The 19,681-nt window shown below is 43.5% G+C and overlaps 1 protein-coding gene across 17 annotated transcripts in view; it reads right to left on the bottom strand.

The window, feature by feature from the left end:
* The window catches only part of NACC2 (NACC family member 2), a 184,021-nt gene that overhangs the window by 49,221 nt on the left and 115,119 nt on the right, over positions 1-19,681 (bottom strand). For 6 of the 17 annotated variants that reach the window (XM_056541026.1, XM_056541012.1, XM_056541014.1 and 3 more), the window contains one exon: positions 8,725-8,796. The exons of 4 other annotated variants lie outside the window; for them this stretch is intronic. The gene's annotated coding sequence lies outside the window, so the exon portion shown is untranslated. Of the gene's footprint in view, positions 1-7,307; positions 7,452-7,554; positions 7,970-8,337; positions 8,544-8,673; positions 9,579-9,692; positions 9,858-19,681 lie in introns of those variants that run through there. 7 more of the 17 variants (XM_056541015.1, XM_056541018.1, XM_056541013.1 and 4 more) reach the window with 7 other exon arrangements.

The raw sequence follows: 19,681 nt of genomic DNA, 5'->3' as shown, positions 1-19,681 counted from the left end.
GGTCAACATTTCGTTTACACAAGTTTTGATAAATCTCCCTGAATAATCCTGAACGTTTTACATAGGGTCATCTCCTGCTGGACCACATGGGATGTATTGTGGCTTGGTGCCATAATAGGAGAGCCTCACAGGTAGGGGGCCATGCTAATTCATAGTAACACAGATAGAGTAAGTTGAGGTATGGGGTTGGGGGGGCCCTGCTATTTCATAGTAACAAGGGTAGAGTAAGTTGAGGTATGGGGTTGGGGGGCCCTGCTATTGCATAGTACCATGGGTAGAGTAAGTTGAGGTATGGGGTTGGGGGGCCCTGCTAATTCATAGTAACACAGATAGAGTAAGTTGAGGTATGGGGTTGGCCCTGCTATTTCATAGTAACATGGGTAGAGTAAGTTGAGGTATGGGGTTGGGGGGGCCCTGCTATTTCATAGTAACACGGGTAGAGTAAGTTGAGGTATGGGTTGCCGTTTGACAGGGACCTCTTCATAAAGAGAACTAGTGGCCAATAGAGATGTTCTTTCCCAAGGACCACCAGGCCAAGCAAATCTCCATACGTCAGTTTCTTGGACCCCATGACATGTAGGGTAGAGAATTTGTGGGCTGCTATGCTGGACTACATCATGAGGTTTTGAGCAGAGTTCGGCAAATAAACAAGCAGAACGGAAGTAACCAACGCTAAAGCTACTTCCACTGTCGCATTACCACACGTGAATACATTCCTGAACGGGAGCTGCACCGCTCATAGACGTAGAGTTATCAGAGGTGACAGTTCCGCAGTACACACATATAAATAAATAAATGCTACAAAAAAAGTCCCTCCATTTAAAGGGCATCTACCCATGGAAAAGAGAAAGAACAAGAACCGGGCAGATTTGACATTCAGGACCCCAGCAAGGCAGGGTGACGGCCACATGAGACGGCAGAAACTAAACTGCGACTGGGGCTTTGTTTAACAAAAATTCACCCTTCTAAAAATATTAGTGATAAATAAAAACAAATAAATACATAAAAACAAAACATTAAATAAATAAACAAGTAAATAAACAAAACAAATAAATACAATAATAATGCAAAATAAAAAAATGTATGCTAAAAATCAAACATAAAAAAAAATGCTCATTTGAATTTAAAAAGTAAATATTCATACCCCAATCTTAACCTAATTTTATTCCCAGACTTTAAGTGATTAGCGTCTCATTAAGCAATTAATTTGCTTTAGTAACAGAGTGTTCTAAAGTCTGCAGAAGTCACACGACGCCACAGATCATAACGATCAAATGGGGACACTTGACATGAGTGTCAACAGATGCAACATTACCGGGGATCAGAGTACATTCACACCAGTCAGGCGCAGCATTCATACAGACGTAGCAGAGGGGAGTTTGTCATCTGACGCTTAATAATATTTGGATGGCATAAATAAAAGGAGTATATTTACATGTGGCATTTGCGACTGAAAAAAAAATCGCTTCTGTGAATGATTCCGTGGTAAACGCTTGGGTGGATTCCAGATCCATTTAGATGAATGGGACAGTCGCAAGAATCTGCCATGTGTGAATTCATTCTAACAAAAGGTACTAATCTTGTGGGGACTAAAACCTACATCATATCCATCCAGTCTAACACATACAATGTACAGTGGTCCCTCAACATACGATGGTAATCCGTTCCAAATGGACCATCGTTTGTTGAAACCATCGTATGTTGAGGGATCCGTGCAATGTAAAGTATAGGACAGTGGTCTACAACCTGCGGACCTCCAGATGTTGCAAAACTACAACACCCAGCATGCCCGGACAGCCAACGGCTGTCCGGGCATGCTGGGAGTTGTAGTTTTGCAACATCTGGAGGTCCGCAGGTTGTAGACCACTGTTAGAGGAGGTTATACTCATGTGTCCCCGCCGCTCCGGACCGTCACCGCTGCCCTGGATGTCGCCTTCCATCGCTGTCGCCGCGTCCTCGTGGTGTCCCCGACGCTCCGGCAAGGCCTCTGCTTCCCCGGCATCCTCGCTCTCCGTCGCCGCCATCACGTCGCTACGCACGCCGCTCCTATTGGATGACGGGACGGCGTGCGTGATGACGATGATGGTGAACGCTGACGATGCAGGGGATCCCGAAGAGGACGCCCCGGAGCCCTAAGGACAGGTAAGTGATCGTCAGCGGACCACACGGGGCACCGTAAATGGCTATCCAGCGGCAGCTGAAGCAGTCTGCGCTGCCGGATAGCCGTTTATGCGATGGCCCCGACATACAAAAGCATCGTATGTTGATGCTGCCTTCAACATGAGAGGCCATCGTATGTTGAAATGATCATATGTCGGGGCCATCGTAGGTCGGGGGGTCACTGTATATTGGAACTTAGGGTTCTCATGTTGCTGAGGAACTACAAGTCCCAGCATGAAAACAAACTTTCTCTGACCAGTCAAACCAGTCCCATCATTTAAGCCTGCTGCACCAAACATGTAAATATGCTGGGGTTTGTAGTTCTATAATTCACAGCACTGCCCACCAGACCTGCAGGAAAGATTGGCTGCGACTTTAAAGGGGTATTCCGGTGAAAAACTATTAAATTTTTTTTTCATATCAACTGGCTCCAGAAAGTTAAATAGATTTTTAAATTACTTAATTAAAAAAAATCTTAATCCTACCAGTACTTATCAGCTGCTGAAGTTGAGTTGTTCTTTTCTGTCTGACCACAGTGCTCTCTGCTGACACCTCTGTCTGTCTCAGGAACTGTCCAGAGCAGGAGCAAATCCCCATAGCAAACCTCTCCTGCTCTGGTCAGTTCCTGAGACAGACAGAGGTGTCAGAAGAGCACTGTGGTCAGACAGAAAAGAACAACTTCACTTCAGCAGCTGATAAGTACTGGTAGGATTAAGATTTTTTAATTTACAAGTTTGAAGTAATTTACAAATCTGTTTAACTTTCTGGAGCCAGTTGATATGAAAAAAAATTGTCTTTTACAGGAATAACCCTTTACATTCTCAAGAAGAGCCTATTCATAGTTTCCTAATAAAAACGGCTATAACATGCAGCTCTACAGCCATGCTCTGCCATGTTCTAAAGGCCAAGAGTTTCTGGGACTTCTAGATCCAAAGCAATTAGAACATTAATATATAAAAAATTTCAAGCATGAAATGAACGGCAACAAATAGCGCATTAGAATGACATCTAATGCAACGACCAAACCTTAAAAGGGGTACTCCGGTGGAAAAAATTTTTTTTTTTTAAATCAACTGGTGCCAGAAAGTTAAACAGATTCGTAAATTACTTCTATTAAAAAATCTTTACCCTTCCAGTAATTTTTAGCAGCTGTATGCTACAGAGGAAATTCTTTTGTTTTTGAATATTTTTTTTTTGTCTTGTCCACAGTGCTCTCTGCTGACACCTGATGCCCTTATCAGGAACTGTCCAGAGCAGGAGAAAATCCCCATAGCAAACCTATGCTGCTCTGGACAGTTCCTGATACAGGCATCAGGTGTCAGCAGAGAGCACTGTGGACAAGTTAAAAAAGAAATTCAAAAGGAAAAGAATTTCCTCTGTAGCATACATCCGCTAAAAAGTACAGGAAGGGTAAAGATTTTTTTTAATAGAAGTGATTTACAAATCTGTTAAACTTTCTGGCACCAGTTGATTTAAAAAAAAAAAAAAGTTTTGCACCGGAGTCTACTACTAAGTATCTCTGAGGAACCTGATGATTCCCAAGTAGTTCCCAACTTGTGGAATGCTACAACCTTTGGCTCTGTGGCCGATGCAAAACTACAACTTCCAGCATGCCCTGACAGCCGCAGGCTGTCAGGGCATGCTGGAAGTTGTAGTTTTGCAACAGCTGGAAAGACACAGGTTGGAGATCCTGGCCCTAGACTGTCAAGAAGAAGGTGGATACACCCTTTCCTGGTCACAAAACACACATGCAAAGTGACACGGCCCACTCAAATTTATTTCGACGCTGCTGCAAAGATATAGACTGATCACGGCTTATCTAGTCAAAATCCTTTAAAGGGGTACCCCGGCGCTAAGACATCTTATCCCCTATCCAAAGGATAGGGGATAAGATGCCTGATCGCGGGGGTCCCGCCGCTGTCACGCCCCCTCCCATAGGCTTGCATTGAGGGGGCGGAGCGTGATGTCACTATGCTCCGTCCCCGTGATCGCTAGTAATCAGACCCGGAGCGAGCACGCTCCGGGGGCTGATTCTAACGGGGTGCGGCGTGGAAGATCACGGGGGTCCCCAGCGGCGGGACCCCCGCGATCAGGCATCTTATCCCCTATCCTTTGGATAGGGGATAAGATGTCTTAGCGCCGGATTACCCCTTTAAACAATAAATTAATTAATTAATAAAAAAATTAAAAAAAGGATGAACTTTCCCCAACGTCCCCAACTAGAATCTTGAAGCTCCATACTTCCTCGCGGAGCAGATGGAGAATTATTATGTGTGCTGGCATGGAACGCAGTCGAAAGCCCAAGTTCACACGAAAAGCCTCTAAATCGTTCCGTCTCGTTATTACGCCTCACACATGGCAATATGTTGTGGATTTGCAACTTATGTTAACACTCATCGACTCAGCGCTGACTCATTTCATCTTGCCAGCGACGACTAAGAGGGAGCACGGTGGAAAGATCATCCGAACAAAAACATCACCACAACTTAATCCCGACGCAGACAGGGAAGTGCCATGCATCATGCTGGCAAAGGGGAAGAGAGGGAGGGGGGGTGGGCTGGTAGCAGATCAGCTTTTAAAGCGACAAATATATCTTAAACAATGTATCCAGATTTCGCACTTTTATCGTCATGTTATGTAGTTCGGTAACCATGGTGATCAAACTTTTTTCGTTACACAATCTTTTTTTTTTTTAAAGTTACACAATCTAATAAAATTTTAAAAAAGTATCGTCGGACAGATAGTAGCGGAGCAGGTAGGATGTAGGGTTGCGTCGCGGCGGCACGGATGTTTACGGACTTTGTTCATAAGTATCAAATTTATTGACCTGCGTGGCAAGCGTAGATTGGATATGGTTAGCGACTCTTTCTATACTATCTTACTTTACGTGGATTTTGCAATGATTAGTCTACACCAGTGTTTAATCAACCAGGGTGCCTCCGGCTGTTGAGAAACTACAACTCCCAGCATGCCCGGATAATGAATTATTGGCCTTTAGGAACGGATATGGGTGCATTCTAAATGCAGTGCTACGGAATATGATGTGTATGAAATACAGGCACACCCACACATATACACAACACATATATTACATACATATATTGAGGATGTAGCTAGGGGAGGGCTAATGGGGGCACATGCACTGGGTGAAGTGTTTGTTTTTTGCGGGGGGGGTGGGGTGGGGGACTGTATCTTTGCCATGACTACATACAAACACACGTTAGAATCACAAGTATAAAGCAGTGTTTTCCAAACAGTGTGTCTCCAGCTGTTGCAAAACCTTTGGCTGTCTGGGCATGCTGGGAGTTGTAGTTTTGCAACAATTGGAGGCACTCTGCTTGGGAAACACTCGTCTAGACTAAAGGAAAAACTGATTTTACTGCAGTAAATACGGCATTGGCGTTGACTGCTAAAAAAGCGCTCTCGCCTCCTCATTTGCGCAATTACTGGTAGGTTAATTGTCCTCCTGTGAAATTGGCCCGAGCCTGTGTATATATATATATATATATATATATATATATATGTGCGCGTCTGAGCTAAGGAAATTAGACTGAGCCCACAGAGACTAGGGACAGAAGAGAACAGACACTTTTTGTTTGTCACAATCTTCCGTATATTTAGATACATACGTGACGCATTGTCAACTTTTGAGCTATAACTATATATATATATATATATATATATATATATATATATATATAGTTGAACTTTTCGTGTCAATATGTACAACTAGAACACAAATGAAGTTTTTTTTTTAAAGGGCCTACGTCTAAAAAATAGCATGCATAATAATAGGGGGATTAGGAGGGAGAAATCGGAAAGCACATTCGCCTCCTACGATGACCAACACACCATTTACTATAAAGCAACGGGCAGGTATATTTGTTTACTCTACAATAATTCACCATAATGGAGTCACAAACCACAAATGAAAGGCATATTTTAGTCTCCAGTGGATTAAAGTTAAATTCTGCCGATGTTCTGTCCTCACTTCATTGCAGGTTCTCCGGGAGAAGGGGGGGGGGGGGGGGGGGGGTCACGTTATATCCAAATTAAGAAATTTCTTTAAAATGATATGTCTCCACATGTCAGTCATCTTCGGAAGCCTTGTGGACAATTGGAAAGGTATGACTACTGAAAACGGGCACCACATTGGGAAGTTCTAATCTCGTGCAGTAAAGGTGCCAAACTAATCAAGATAACTTCTCAGAGGTTAGGGAATTCCTGATTTTGCTATTAAGCTGCCATACAGCAGTGTCTATAGCAGTGTATGCTACCCATTTGGGCTTAAAACTGACCAGGGGCAAAATTTGCAGGACCCTGCGTGTTTTTCCCCATGTTGCATGGGTTTCCTCTGGGGGTCTCCAGATTCCTCCAACACTCCTATAAATCTTACTATAGGGTGTTTGAGATAGGAAGATTAGATGATGAGCCCCATTGACCTAAGGAACGTATATGCGTGCATTCTGGGTGCTGTGCTACGGAGTAGGGTGGTATATTTATGATGGGAAATGCATATAATAGATGAATACACAAAGAGTATTAACATAGATTTATATATACAGCATACATGCACAAGTATACATGAATACACATACAGTATATACAATATATATGAATATGCTGTATGTGTGTATATATATATATATATATATATATATATATATATATATATATCACATAGCATACATCCACACACCTACATATATAGAACATTACATACATACAACAAGGATGTAGCTAGGGGAGGGTCAATGGGGGCATATGCCCTGGGCACGGTGCTGGGGGCAGAACTAAAGCTTTGCCCCAGGTGAAGTAAAGCCATGCCATGACTACATACAAACACATATCAGAACCATGTATATAAAGTAGTGTTTTCCAAAAAGTGTGTCCTCAGCTGTAGCAAAACTACAACTCCCAGCATGCCCGGACAGCCTTCGGCTGTCCGGGCATGCCGGGAGTTGCAGTTTTGCAACAGCCGGAGGCACGCTGTTTGGAAAACACAGATATACAGGACAATGCACTGCGGTCCCCAGGACTCTTCCGCCCGAGCCTTTTGATCTCCACGACGTGTAAAATCCCTTCATCCCTCTCACTGGCATCCTTATAAAACATTTGCATAACAAGTAAACTTTTGATTCATAGACCAGAGCTAGCAATGTGCTTTCTTCCAGCTGCCGCCGCCGCCAGCCAGCCAACCCAGGTTTTTTTTTTCTGCCCTTCCTCTCAAAGCCAACGGAGGAGAACGTGCGTTGCTAGGTCCTCCGGGTGCACAGAAGGGGTTAATGATCTCAAGTAACGTGGAGGAATAAAATGAACAATGGAGATGTCACAGGGAGACAGAAACAGGTCTGGCGGTTGGGCTGTGCTCGCATGCAGTGGTCTTCTACTTACACGCTGCAGATCGTCTCTGCCGTTAGACCCCCCCTTCCAGTCCGGTAAGATTTTAGGATCTCGGCGACAAAACAAACTGACCTGTTTTTTAAGTATTTGGGATGGAAACATGTCCGGTTTGAGCTGGCAGTGACGGGCGAACGCCGACAGCAAAAAATAAAAAACACGCTCCGGTTGAATGTGTCGAATTATGTGGCACTGCTGCCTCCGAAATGATCTGAGTGGGCATTACATCCTATAGAACATGCTGCAGTGCGAACAGAGGATTCTAAATTTTTAATACCCATAGGGTGGTGTGAGGGGGGGGGGGCACGGAGCGACGAGCACCTCTGTACTTCTGTCTGGAGACTCCTATGATGTCGACTTTGTGAAGATTTTTATAAAAGGAGAGTTGACAAAAGTGCAAGGATGCTTTTTCAAGTCAGACATGAGCCCATTAATGCATCCCCCCCCCCCCCCCCCCTCTCCTTCCTCTCCTGCCCGACAGTGTCTGGATCTAAGGCGATGCAGCTCACATAGAGCCTTTAATATCTTACACTGAAAACAACTCCAGTATCCCCAGACTGTGTTATGGTATTGCATCAAATTACCTCACAGCAGGCTAAATCAGGACAATAGCCCAACCACTTGTGCTGTAATAAGATTTGCCTTTTGCTGCATTTGAGAGCGGGAGTGAGCGCTACCCTCCACTAATCCCAAAGACTTAGCCAGCCGAAATATTGACTGCCATAAAAAAAAAAGAAAATAAAAAGGAAAAAGGAAAACCCGTTCTTGCATACTGACCACCAGTACAGAGTCAAGAGCCAGGGTCGACGGGCACCTGCATGGGCACCAGCTGCGCCCCCTCTTCTCGGCATTAACACTTCAGGCGCGAGTGATCAAATGCTAATAGATCCATGAAATAGCCCAACATATTCTTTTCCAGTGGGGGCAAGAATCAAACTATTGTGTCCCCGAGTAGATGAGCAGCAAATAGACAGTGTGAGAGAATAGAGACACTAGACAGACAGGCAAGAGGAGGAGGAGGTGGTGGTGGTGGTGGGGTGTGTAAGAAGGGGGGGGGGGGGGGAGTATGTCCCATTTTCTTATGTCTGCAGAATATACACATAAAGAACAAACCTTGGGGTAGAACAGGGAACTTCGCCTCGTCCGCCGAAGCCGAGAACGTACCTTAAAATTCCAAAACTGGTCCCAAGTATCCCGACGTCGGGGTAGAGAGCCTCCTCCTTGCGTGTCCCGCAACTAAAAAAAAATAAAATATATACGGTACTAAATAAAATAAAAAAGCGCCCCGGGGAGGGGAAAAAGAAAGAGAAAAAAATATATAGATGAGCATTAGAGGGTGACGGAAAGAAAAGACAAAAAAAAAAAACCAAAAACAAAAAAGACAAAAACTCTGTCTCAAGGTTTTAGCAAGTCAAAAATGTCCCCAGCAGTACATAGCATGTCAATGAATTGGCCGGATGCAGATTAACATTCAGCTTGCTCTCCGCAATGAATAGAGTCCTTTGATTAGAGACTCCGAGTAAATGCCAGTTCTGGGCTGAAGCTTTAAAAAACAGAGGAAGATCAGTGCCAGAATAATGCTTTCAGTGTTGGTACAAGACAGACTTCTGATGAGTCACTGCAATGCAAACAAAGATGGCAGGATTACTGTACTGTATGCTGATGGAGTGCTTAGTGGTGCCACAGCAACACAGACAGGTTGGAAATTTATAGTGCAGTTTTGCATATGAATTGCACTGTAAACTGCTTCTCCTGCCATCCAGTCCAGAGTGTCAAAGCATTTAAACTATTCCAAACAGTCTGCAGGGCTGGTAGCCACCACGTTTAACTCCTGCAGGCGGAGAGAGGGAGCGATTGCTGGAGACAGTCCAGGACTTTAGGCAATTATTACAGTGTGCAGTTTGCCATATTTACCCCCCCCATTGCTCTTCTTGCTACTTTTTCAGGAGTGGGAGTTTTGTGTTAGGATGTGTCGTCCCTACAGCCTGACATCTGGTCTGCAGCAGGATTCCAGACACAAGGGGAAAGCTGGGAGGTTTATCTGCAATAACAATTTAAGGGAGGGAGGGGAGGCATCAATCCTCACTGTTATTCTTCACATCAGGTCATTACCGTCCAGGTCGGGGAAATACCTGGGACCGACTCCTGCATTGTATTATTAGTATCATATATATGTATAATGCAGGGGAGGAGGGATTCAAAATAGACACATTTGTTCAGTCTGGAGTTTGGAAAATTTGGTTTTTGGGGTTTTTAGCATCACAACTGGGCTGCATTGCTGTAGAAAGGGCTTAAAAGCCAGTGTTTCCCAACCGGCGTGCCTCCAGCTGTTGCAAAACTACAACTCCCAGCATGCTCGGAGTTGCAGTTTTGCAACAGCTGGAGGCACGCCGGTTGGGAAACACTGGCTTGAGCTGTCAAAAGTTAGAAAAGGGGGTTAAAACTCATCTCTATTAGGGCGGGTTCACACCACGTTTTTTTGCAATACAGTTCCCGTATACATTTTCAATGTGAAAACCGTATGATAAACAATGCATCCGGTCGCATCCGTTTTGTGTCTTGTACGGTTTTGTCCGTTTTTTTTTTTTTACCCCATACCCAAAACCACGGTTTTTGGTCCGGGTGAAAAACAGTATGGAAACCGTATACTGTTATTCTTCACATCAGGTCATTACCGTCCAGGTCGGGGAAATACCTGGGACCGACTCCTGCATTGTACTATTAGTATTATATATAATGCAGGGAGGAGGGATTCAAAATAGACACATTTGTTTAGTCTGGAGTCCGGAAAATTTGGTATTTGGGTTTTTTAGCATCACAACTGGGCTGCATTGCTGTAGAAAGGGCTTAAAAGCCAGTGTTTCCCAACCGGCGTGCCTCCAGCTGTTGCAAAACTACAACTCCCAGCATGCTCGGACAGCCGTTGGCTGTCCGAGCATGCTGGGAGTTGTAGTTTTGCAACAGCTGGAGGCATGCCAGTTGGGAAACTCTGGCTTAAAGGGGTTATCCAGGAAAAAAACTTTTTTTTTTTATAAATCAACTGGCTACAGAAAGTTAAACAGATTTGTAAATGACTTCTATTAAAAAATCTTAATCCTTTCAGTACTTATGAGCTGATGAAGTGGAGTTGTTCTCTTCTGTCTAAGTGCTCTCTGATGACACGTGTCTCGGGAACCGCCCAGTCTAGACAGCCGTTGGCTGTCCGAGTATGCTGGGAATTGTAGTTTTGCAACAGCTGGCGGCACGCCGGTTGGGAAACACTGGCGTAAAGGGGTTATCCAGGAAAAAACTTTTTTTTTATATATGTCAACCGTCTCCAGAAAGTTAAACAGATTTGTAAATTACTTCTATTAAAAAATCTTAATCCTTTCAGTACTTATGAGCTGATGAAGTTGAGTTGTTCTTTTCTGTCTAAGTGCTCTCTGATGACACCTGTCTAGGGAAACACCCAGTCTAGACAGCCGTTGGCTGTCCGAGTATGCTGGGAATTGTAGTTTTGCAACAGCTGGAGGCACGCCGGTTGGGAAACACTGGCTTGAGCTGTCAAAAGTTAGAAAAGGGGGTTAAAACTCATCTCTATAAGGCCGGGTTCACACCACGTTTTTGCAATACAGTTCCCGTATACGTTTTCAATGTGAAAACCGCACGGAAACGTATTGAAAACCGTATGCATTGACTCCCCATTGAAAACCGTATGACAAACAATGCATCCAGTTGGTTGCATCAGTTTTGCGTCTTGTACGGTTTTGTTCGTTTTTTTCCCCGTACCCAAAACCACGGTTTTTAGTCCGGGTGAAAAACAGTATGGAAACTGTATACTGTTATTCTTCACATCAGGTCATTACCGTCCAGGTCAAGGAAATACCTGGGACCGACTCCTGCATTGTACTATTAGTATTATATATATATATATGTATAATGCAGGGGAGGAGGGATTCAAAATAGACACATTTGTCTGGAGTTTGGAAAATTTGGTTTTTGGGTTTTTTAGCATCACAACTGGGCTGCATTGCTGTAGAAAGGGCTTAAGCCAGTGTTTCCCAACCGGCGTGCCTCCAGCTGTTGCAAAACTGGAGGCACACAGGTTGGGAAAAACTGGCTTGAGCTGTCAAAACTGATCTCTATTAAGGCGGGTTCACACCACGTTTTTGCAATACAGTTCCCGTATACGTTTTCAATTTGAAAACCGTATTGAAAACCGTATGCATTGACTCTCCATTGAAAAGCGTATACCAAACTATGCATCCGGTTGCATCCATTTTGCTTCTTGTACGGTTTTGTCCGTTTTTTTTCCCCGTCCCCAAAACCGTAGCCTACCATGGTTTTAAGTCCGGGTGAAAAACCATATGGAAACCGTATATATATATATTTTTTTAACATGGGAGTCAACGGGAACCGTACAGAACTGTATGTGCGTACGGTTCCATCCGGTTTGCACCAAACAGTTTTTGACTTTGCACAGTTTTTTTTCTTGAAATTTCAATCAAACAAGTGAAACTTTATTCATAATGGAGTGAAAAGTTAAAAAGATATAAGTTTTTTTTTTCTTAAAAAACGGATGCAACCGGACATCATTTTTCAAACCGTATACGGATTAAAATTTGTACACACGTTTTGATAGAGTTTAGTCAGGTTTGGAGGAATCAGTTTTTCATCCAAAACCTGATACGGAACTGTAAAAACGTGGTGTGAACCCAGCCTTATTAAGGTCTGAGACCTACCGTGTCACTGCGGCAGCTGGCAACCCTGCCACCCTCCTGCGATTTGAGCTGTCCCAATAAGATTCTGGGTAGAAGTTGTGGTCTAATGCACATACAATGGTGGCTACTGCCTATGTCGGAGCCTCTGAAGGCATCATTGAGCCTTTTAGTTAGAAAACTCATTTAAAGGGGTTCTCCACTGCCCTGCCTTCCGGAGCTCCGCTCGCAGCGTCCGGAAGTTTATTTCTCTGAACGCTGTGTGCGGGCTTCCGTGTACGAGGCCGCCCCCCCTCAATGAAAGTCTATGGGAAGGGGGGCGACCGCTGTCACGCCCCCTTCCCATAGACTTTCGTTGAGGGGGCGGGCGTGACGTCACGAGGGGGCGGGCGTGATGTCACGAGGGGGCGGCTTCGAACACGGAAGCCCGCACACAGCGTTCAGAGTAATAAACTTCCAGACGCTGCGAGTGGAGCTCCGGAAGGCAGGGCAGTGGAGAACCCCTTTAAGATAACCTGGGTTCAAATATAGTATTTCGTTTAGCATGTGCTCCTCATTTTGAAGAAGGTGCAAGTCTTTCCATTATAGTTTTTCTCTGTGTTGGTTTTACTCCTGGTTTTGGCTAAAAATACTGAGCAAGGACTGAATACTGACCAGAATACAGGTGAGCCCAACCTTATAGAATTTAGGATCGCATTTGGGACTCTCATCAATTGGTCAGGATAGCTACAGAAAGGGGTCTGGAGGACCTGATGTGCCAGTGGTTACACAGACCATTCGTTGATTTTAATAGAAACAGTGTAATTCCTAAAATCCCCAGGTGGGGTCACTGCAGGGAAAGTGAACTCATGCTGCTGCATTGCCCTACAGATAACAGCAGATCACTGGGGGGTCCTAGCTATGATCTTCTTAATGTCAAAAGACCCTTCTAAATCTAAAATGGAAAGAAGCATTGCAACAGTCCTGGCACACACAGCTTATTGGGCACTCCTGGGTGTTTGCCCACTTTATACACTGCAGGTGAATGCTATCAGACACTCTTAACAAAAGCGGTCATGTCAGTGTCCTGGTTAATACCAAGGACTGGCCATTCTACATATAGGTTCCCTTGCAGACATAGTAATGCTTAGTGAAGGGGGTTGTTGGCACTTACAGGGGTACTCCGGTGGAATTTTTTTTTAATCAACTGGTGCCAAAAAGTTAAACAGATGTATAAATTATTTCTATTTAAATATCTTAATCCTTCCAGTATTTATCAGCTGCTGTATGCGCCACAGGAAGTTGTGATTTTTTTTCCAGTCTGACCACAGTGCTCTCTGCTGACACCTCTGTCTGTATCAGGAACTATCCAGAGCAGGATAGGTTTGTTATGTGGATTTGCTCCTGCTCTGGACAGTTCCTGACATGGACAGAGGTGTCAGCAGAGAGTACTGTGGTTAGACTGAAAAAAAAATTCACAACTACCTGTGGAGCATACAGCAGCTGATAAGTACTGGAAGGATTACATTTTTTTTTTAATAGAATAAATGTACACATCTGTTTAACTTTCTGGCACCAGGTAATTGAAATAAATAGCTTTCCACAAAAGTACCCCTTTAAGGTACCCAGGGATTAGATGCTATAAATAGGAGTTTGCCTCTGTCATTGGGATATTTAAAGATCACCTGTACTTCCAGGTAACTTTTCAGGATAAGCAGTCCTATGTGTATACGTGAACAGCAGCACTATTTATGGCTATTATAAAGCTTATATATGTTATTTTTACCAGAATCTGCCCTACAAACCTAATCTCTAAATTTCAGATGTCACTGAGCTAGTCAGCGAAGACTAGCTGCTATGATGTCTCCTATACAATGTACACATACAGATGAGGGAATCCTGCTCTCCTATATCTCTATAGCACACCCCCAGAAACAGCAGCAGCATGTAGGACATTATATAGCAGTAGTGAGCAGTGTAAGCTGAGATTCAAGCATTGGTGTGAGATCTAATAGTCACTCATAGGCTCATGTAGTCTCTGTCTCTCTAGTCACTCCCCCCCCATCCCCCCTCCACCTATTTCTGCCTCCCCTCTTCATAGACATTTATTGGCAGCATGGAATCTGATCCCTCTGTGAGCTGCTAGTTCATCTTTCTCTGTTTTTTTTGAATATGTGATAAATTTAGGAGAGGGAGCCTGATCAGATACACTGCAAAATTTCTTATATTCACCCGTGCTATATGTTTATGCAACATCTGTTAAAGTCCTGATCTGGAGACTGCCTGGGAATGCCCCAAAACACATGGGAATGGCCCACAAAAGCCACTGTTGGGCAGGGTTTATGTAACCATGTCCCTTTTGTGCCTTGGCTTTTTGGTGTGGATATTTTGGGTTCATACAGTCTATTCTTTACTCCAAATGTTAATGTATCTCTGCTTAACAAGACAGATTAAGGAGACTTGGAAAGATTGTGTGATAGTATAAAATCATACTTAGTCTATATAGGGATCAGCTAAGAGCTGTATGTAAGATGACTATTTTGTAGACTATATCTACATACAGTGGGGGGAAAAGTAGTCAGACACCAATTGTGCAAGTTCTCCCACTTAAAAAGATGAGAGAGGCCTGTAATTTTCATCATAGGTATACCTCAACTATGAGAGACATAATGAGAAAAAAAATCCATAAAATCACATTGTCTGATTTTTAAAGAATTTATTTGCAAATTATGGTGGAAAATAAGTATTTGGTCACCTACAAACAAGCAAGATTTCTGGCTCTCACAGAGCTATAACTTCTTCTTTAAGAGTTTCCTTTGTCCTCCACTCGTTACCTGTATTAATGGCTCCTGTTTGAACTTGTTATCAGTATAAAAGACACCTGTCCACAACCTCAAACAGTCACACTCCAAACTCCACGATGGCCAAGACCAAAGAGCTGTCGAAGGACATCAGAAACAAAATTGTAGACCTATACCAGGTTGGGAAGACTGAATCTGCAATAGGCAAGCAGCTTGGTGTGAAGAAATCAACAGTGGGAGCAATTATTAGGAAATGGAAGACATACAAGATCACTGATGATCTCCCTCGATCTGGGGCTCCATGCAAGATCTCACCCCGTGGTGTCAAACTGATCACAAGAACAGTGAGCAAAGATCCCAGAACCACATGGGGGACCTAGTGAATGACCTGAAGAGAGCTAGGACCAAAGTAACAAAGGCTACCATCAGCATGATAATGATCCCAAACACACCGCCCAGGCAATGAAGAAGTGGCTTTGTAAGAAGCATTTCAAGGTCCTGGAGTGGCCAAGCCAGTCTCCAGATCTCAACCCCATAGAAAACCTTTGGAGGGAGTTGAAAGTCTGTGTTGCCCAGCAACAGCTCCAAAACATCACAACTCTAGAGGAGATCTGCATGGAGGAATGGGCCAAAATACCAGCAACAGTGTGTGAAAACCTTGTGAAGACTTACAGGAAACATTTGACCTCTGTCATTGCCAACAAAGGGTATATAACAAAGTATTGAGATGAACTTTTGTTATTGACCAAATACTTATTTCCACCATAATTTGCAAATAAATTCTTTAAAAATCAGACAATGTGATTTTATGGATTTTTTTTCTCATTCTGTCTCTCATAATTGAGGTATACCTATGATGAAAATTACAGGCCTCTCTCATCTTTTTAAGTGGGAGAACTTGCACAATTGGTGGCTGACTAAATACTTTTTTGCCCCACTGTATAAAACTCAGTGTGTGTATGTCAGTGTGTGTGTGTGTGTATGTATGTATACATCTATCTATGTCTGTCTGTATGTTTCAGCAAAACTTGCAAATCTACTCTAAGGCTGCAGAGATTGCCCAGGACTTTTAAACATCCTGCCAATTGTCCAGCAGGAAAGTACAGATAATGGTGCAGGGGATGGGATAGGAGGAAGGAATAGGAAGTCGGAATAGGCGGACAGGATAAGAGGTCTAGATATGAAGACAAGATATGAGGATGGGATAGGAGGACGGAAGATAAGGACGGGATAGGAGAAAGGAATAGATGGACAGGATATGAGAAGGGGAGCATCATTGTTGCTTTTTCTTTCCCACAAGGTTTGAGTAGGAAGAGCGGGCAACGCCGGGTACTCTCCTAATTAGTGTATAAATGTTAAGTGTGAGTTTTAATATGTACTGATGGCATATCAGAAGTCAGACCTGTGGCAAACAACTGATTACTGCAGCTCATTTAAAGGGGTACGCCGGTGGAATGTATTTTTTTTTTTAAATCAACTGGTGCCAGAAAGTTAAACAGATTTGTAAATTACTTCTATTAAAAAATCTTAATCCTTCCAGTACTTATTAGCTGCTGAATACTACAGAGGAAATTCTTTTCTTTTTTGGAACACAGAGCTCTCTGCTGACATCACGAGCACAGTGCTCTCTGCTGACACCTCTGTCCATTTTAGGAACGGTCCAGAGCAGCATATGTTTGCTATGGGGATTTTCTCCTACTCTTAAAATGAACAGAGGTGTCAGCAGAGAGCACTGTGGTCATGATGTCAGCAGACAGCTCTGTGTTCCAAAAAGAAAAGAATTTCCTCTGTAGTATTCAGCAGCTAATAAGTAATGGAAGGATTAAGAATTTTTAATAGAAGTCATTTACAAATCTGTTTAACTTTCTGGCACCAGTTGATTTAAAAAAAAAACAAAAAAAACACGTTTTCCACCGGAGTACCCCTTTAAAGGGGATGTCTCAGATCCCACCACTATCTGGGCAATATTCCATAGTTAACCCATTCCACATTCACAGTGCATTTAGTAAATATTACAGGTCGCCTATTAGGTACTCCACCGCTGCCTAATCTGTAATCCTCTCATCCTCACTCCCACAAGGCGCAGCGTCAATGGGCACAGATTATCCCAATAATGTACAAAATGCCCACTGGCTTCCCTGCTTGCAGACAGGATGGGGGCACCTAATCGGTCATAACAAAATACACGGGCACAGCTACAGGTTAAAAAGCAGATTATGTACAATATGCCAGTGCCAACCAATAACAGGGAAGGTCTATGACTGCCAAGAGAAATACGAAAATCCACAGTAAATACAAGTCCTTAAGTCGTCTTCGTTCAAGGAGCAAAAAAAATTATCCTTTACTTCAGTGGTCTCCAAACTGTGGACCTCCAGATGTTGCAAAACTACAACTCCCAGCAAGCCCGGACAGCCAACGGCTGTCCGGGCTTGCTGGGAGTTGTAGTTTTGCAACATCTGGAGATTCACATTTTAGAGACCACTTCTTTAGTTGTCTCTGTTTAGGGAAAGCTGCTATAAAGCCACAAAGTTTGTCACCCAACTTTCCCAAACACCTAAATGGCAATGATTTACATGGCTGTTATAACTGAACAATTCTTATGGATCCTGGGAAACGTTGGGCGAAAAGCTCTAATAGCTGCCATATTGATTTTCACCCAGTTTTCCCAGATTAGGGTAACTGAGTTTTTAGGATATTGACAGATCAACAAGTTGGTGTTTATCACAGAGGCAAATGCTTTTCCCGAAAGCAACTAATAAGATGTAGCAGAGCTGAATTTTCCACTAAGCTTTTACTGCGTGTATCTAACCTCGAGCCACAACATGTAAACATACCAAATACTGTATGTATTGCCCATTGTGTTCTCCTGCACTGGACCAGTAGGGGGCGCTGACAGATGGGTGGATCCAGCAGTTATTGTCACGATTTACTGAAAGAATGTATTGCTTAAATGGGCACTCTCATTAAAGCCAATTTTTGCTATTGCACTTTTTTAATGGTAAATACAAAATCTTTCTAATGTACTTTGATAAAAAAAATTAAGTTTTTAAATTTGTGTTTAAAAAAGCTGCCACTAGGTGTCTCCCTACTTGTCCAGAGCACATTCCCCCCCATCTCTTGCACAGACTTTGGACTCCTGCTGGTCTGGCAGAAGTCCAAAATCAGGAAATGCAGTCTGGAGTGCTGAGGGGTGTGTGTGCAGCCTTAGCCAATCATAGCCCATCTTACACTGAACTGCTCTGGGCTGTGTGTATCAGTAAGGGAGGAGGTTCTCCCCTGTCTGGCTTCAGATGATGTCACGCCTACTGGGGAATGCCCCTTCCCAGTCTCTGAATCTGACAGAGAGAAAATACAGAGAAATATCAAGGTAAAAAAACAAAAAAAATTATAAAAATAAAAGGTAGGGGGTGGTTTATCATGATGGGGGCAGTGAACTGGGAGGATTATAACATTTAACAAGACCATGAAAGGTACTCTTTAAAGTACGACTACTACCATTACATCAGTAAATACAACCCCAGGACTCCAGGAAAGCAGTGTGGTAGCCATATTGGTTGTTGCGCTTCTTTCCCAGGCACAGAAGAGAGATGCAAGAATGCTAGACACGCATTCAGCCATTTAACCCATGCAGTGACCAAGGGGACTGAAAATGGCTTTGAGCTAGAGCTTGTGATGTCATGATGCTCAGCACAATGACATCACAAACAGTTTAGCATCACTAATTAAAATTACATTTCCAGTATGGCCATAATTCAGTTATAGAATTTATGGTTATTGATGGCCCCCCCATATCCAGGGAGGTTTATCGATTAGGTGGAGTAAGGTTGGCCATAACTGAGGTCAAGCTGCACATTAATCTGCTGGCGTTGTGTGTGTGTATATATATATATATATATATATATATATATATATATATATATATATATCTAAATACAGTATAGCAGATGTGCTGTGGATGGCAGCTAGTGATGCCTTTTCATGTAGACATACAACACAGTCATTCATAGTCAATTGATAAGTAGTCAACACTTTATAGGGGGATGGTAGCTGGCTGTGTTATGGGGGCACTGTGGTTTGCAGTGATATGGGGGCATTCTTATGAGGGAAGGTTACTGCAGCTGGCACGTTTGTAGTGCAGCGATAATGAATGGCACAGCAATGGGGCCACAAACCATCTCTGACACCATTATGGAGCCAAAGTCCACGCCCACATGCCATGGCCGCCAATGTTATGACTCTGGCTGGAAAGGTTATGGGGCTTTTCACCATGGCTGGCACAGTTACAGGGTTACGGACCATAGCAGCAATGTTATGAGGCCACAAACCATAGCTGGCACCGTTATGAGAACATAGACCATAGCTGCCACCATGATGAGAAATGGCCACCACCATTATGGAGCCAAAGTCCATGTTATGGGGCCACATGCCATGGCTGCCAATGTTATAACTCTGCCAGTCATGGTCTATAGTCCTATAACGTTTCCAGCCAGAGTCAGAATATTGGCCGCCATGGCATGTGGCCCTATTACATTAGCAGCCACTGACTTTGGCTCCATAATGGCGGCAGCCGTGGTCTATGTTCTTATAACGGTGCCAGCTATGATTTGTGGCCAACGTTGCTGCTATGGTCCATAACCCTGTAAC

Source organism: Hyla sarda, chromosome 9 (genome assembly GCF_029499605.1).
Source record: "Hyla sarda isolate aHylSar1 chromosome 9, aHylSar1.hap1, whole genome shotgun sequence".
NCBI classification, from domain to species: Eukaryota; Metazoa; Chordata; class Amphibia; order Anura; family Hylidae; genus Hyla; species Hyla sarda.
Note: the sequence above shows the minus strand (reverse complement) of the source record. Positions and strands in the feature narration are given on the sequence as shown.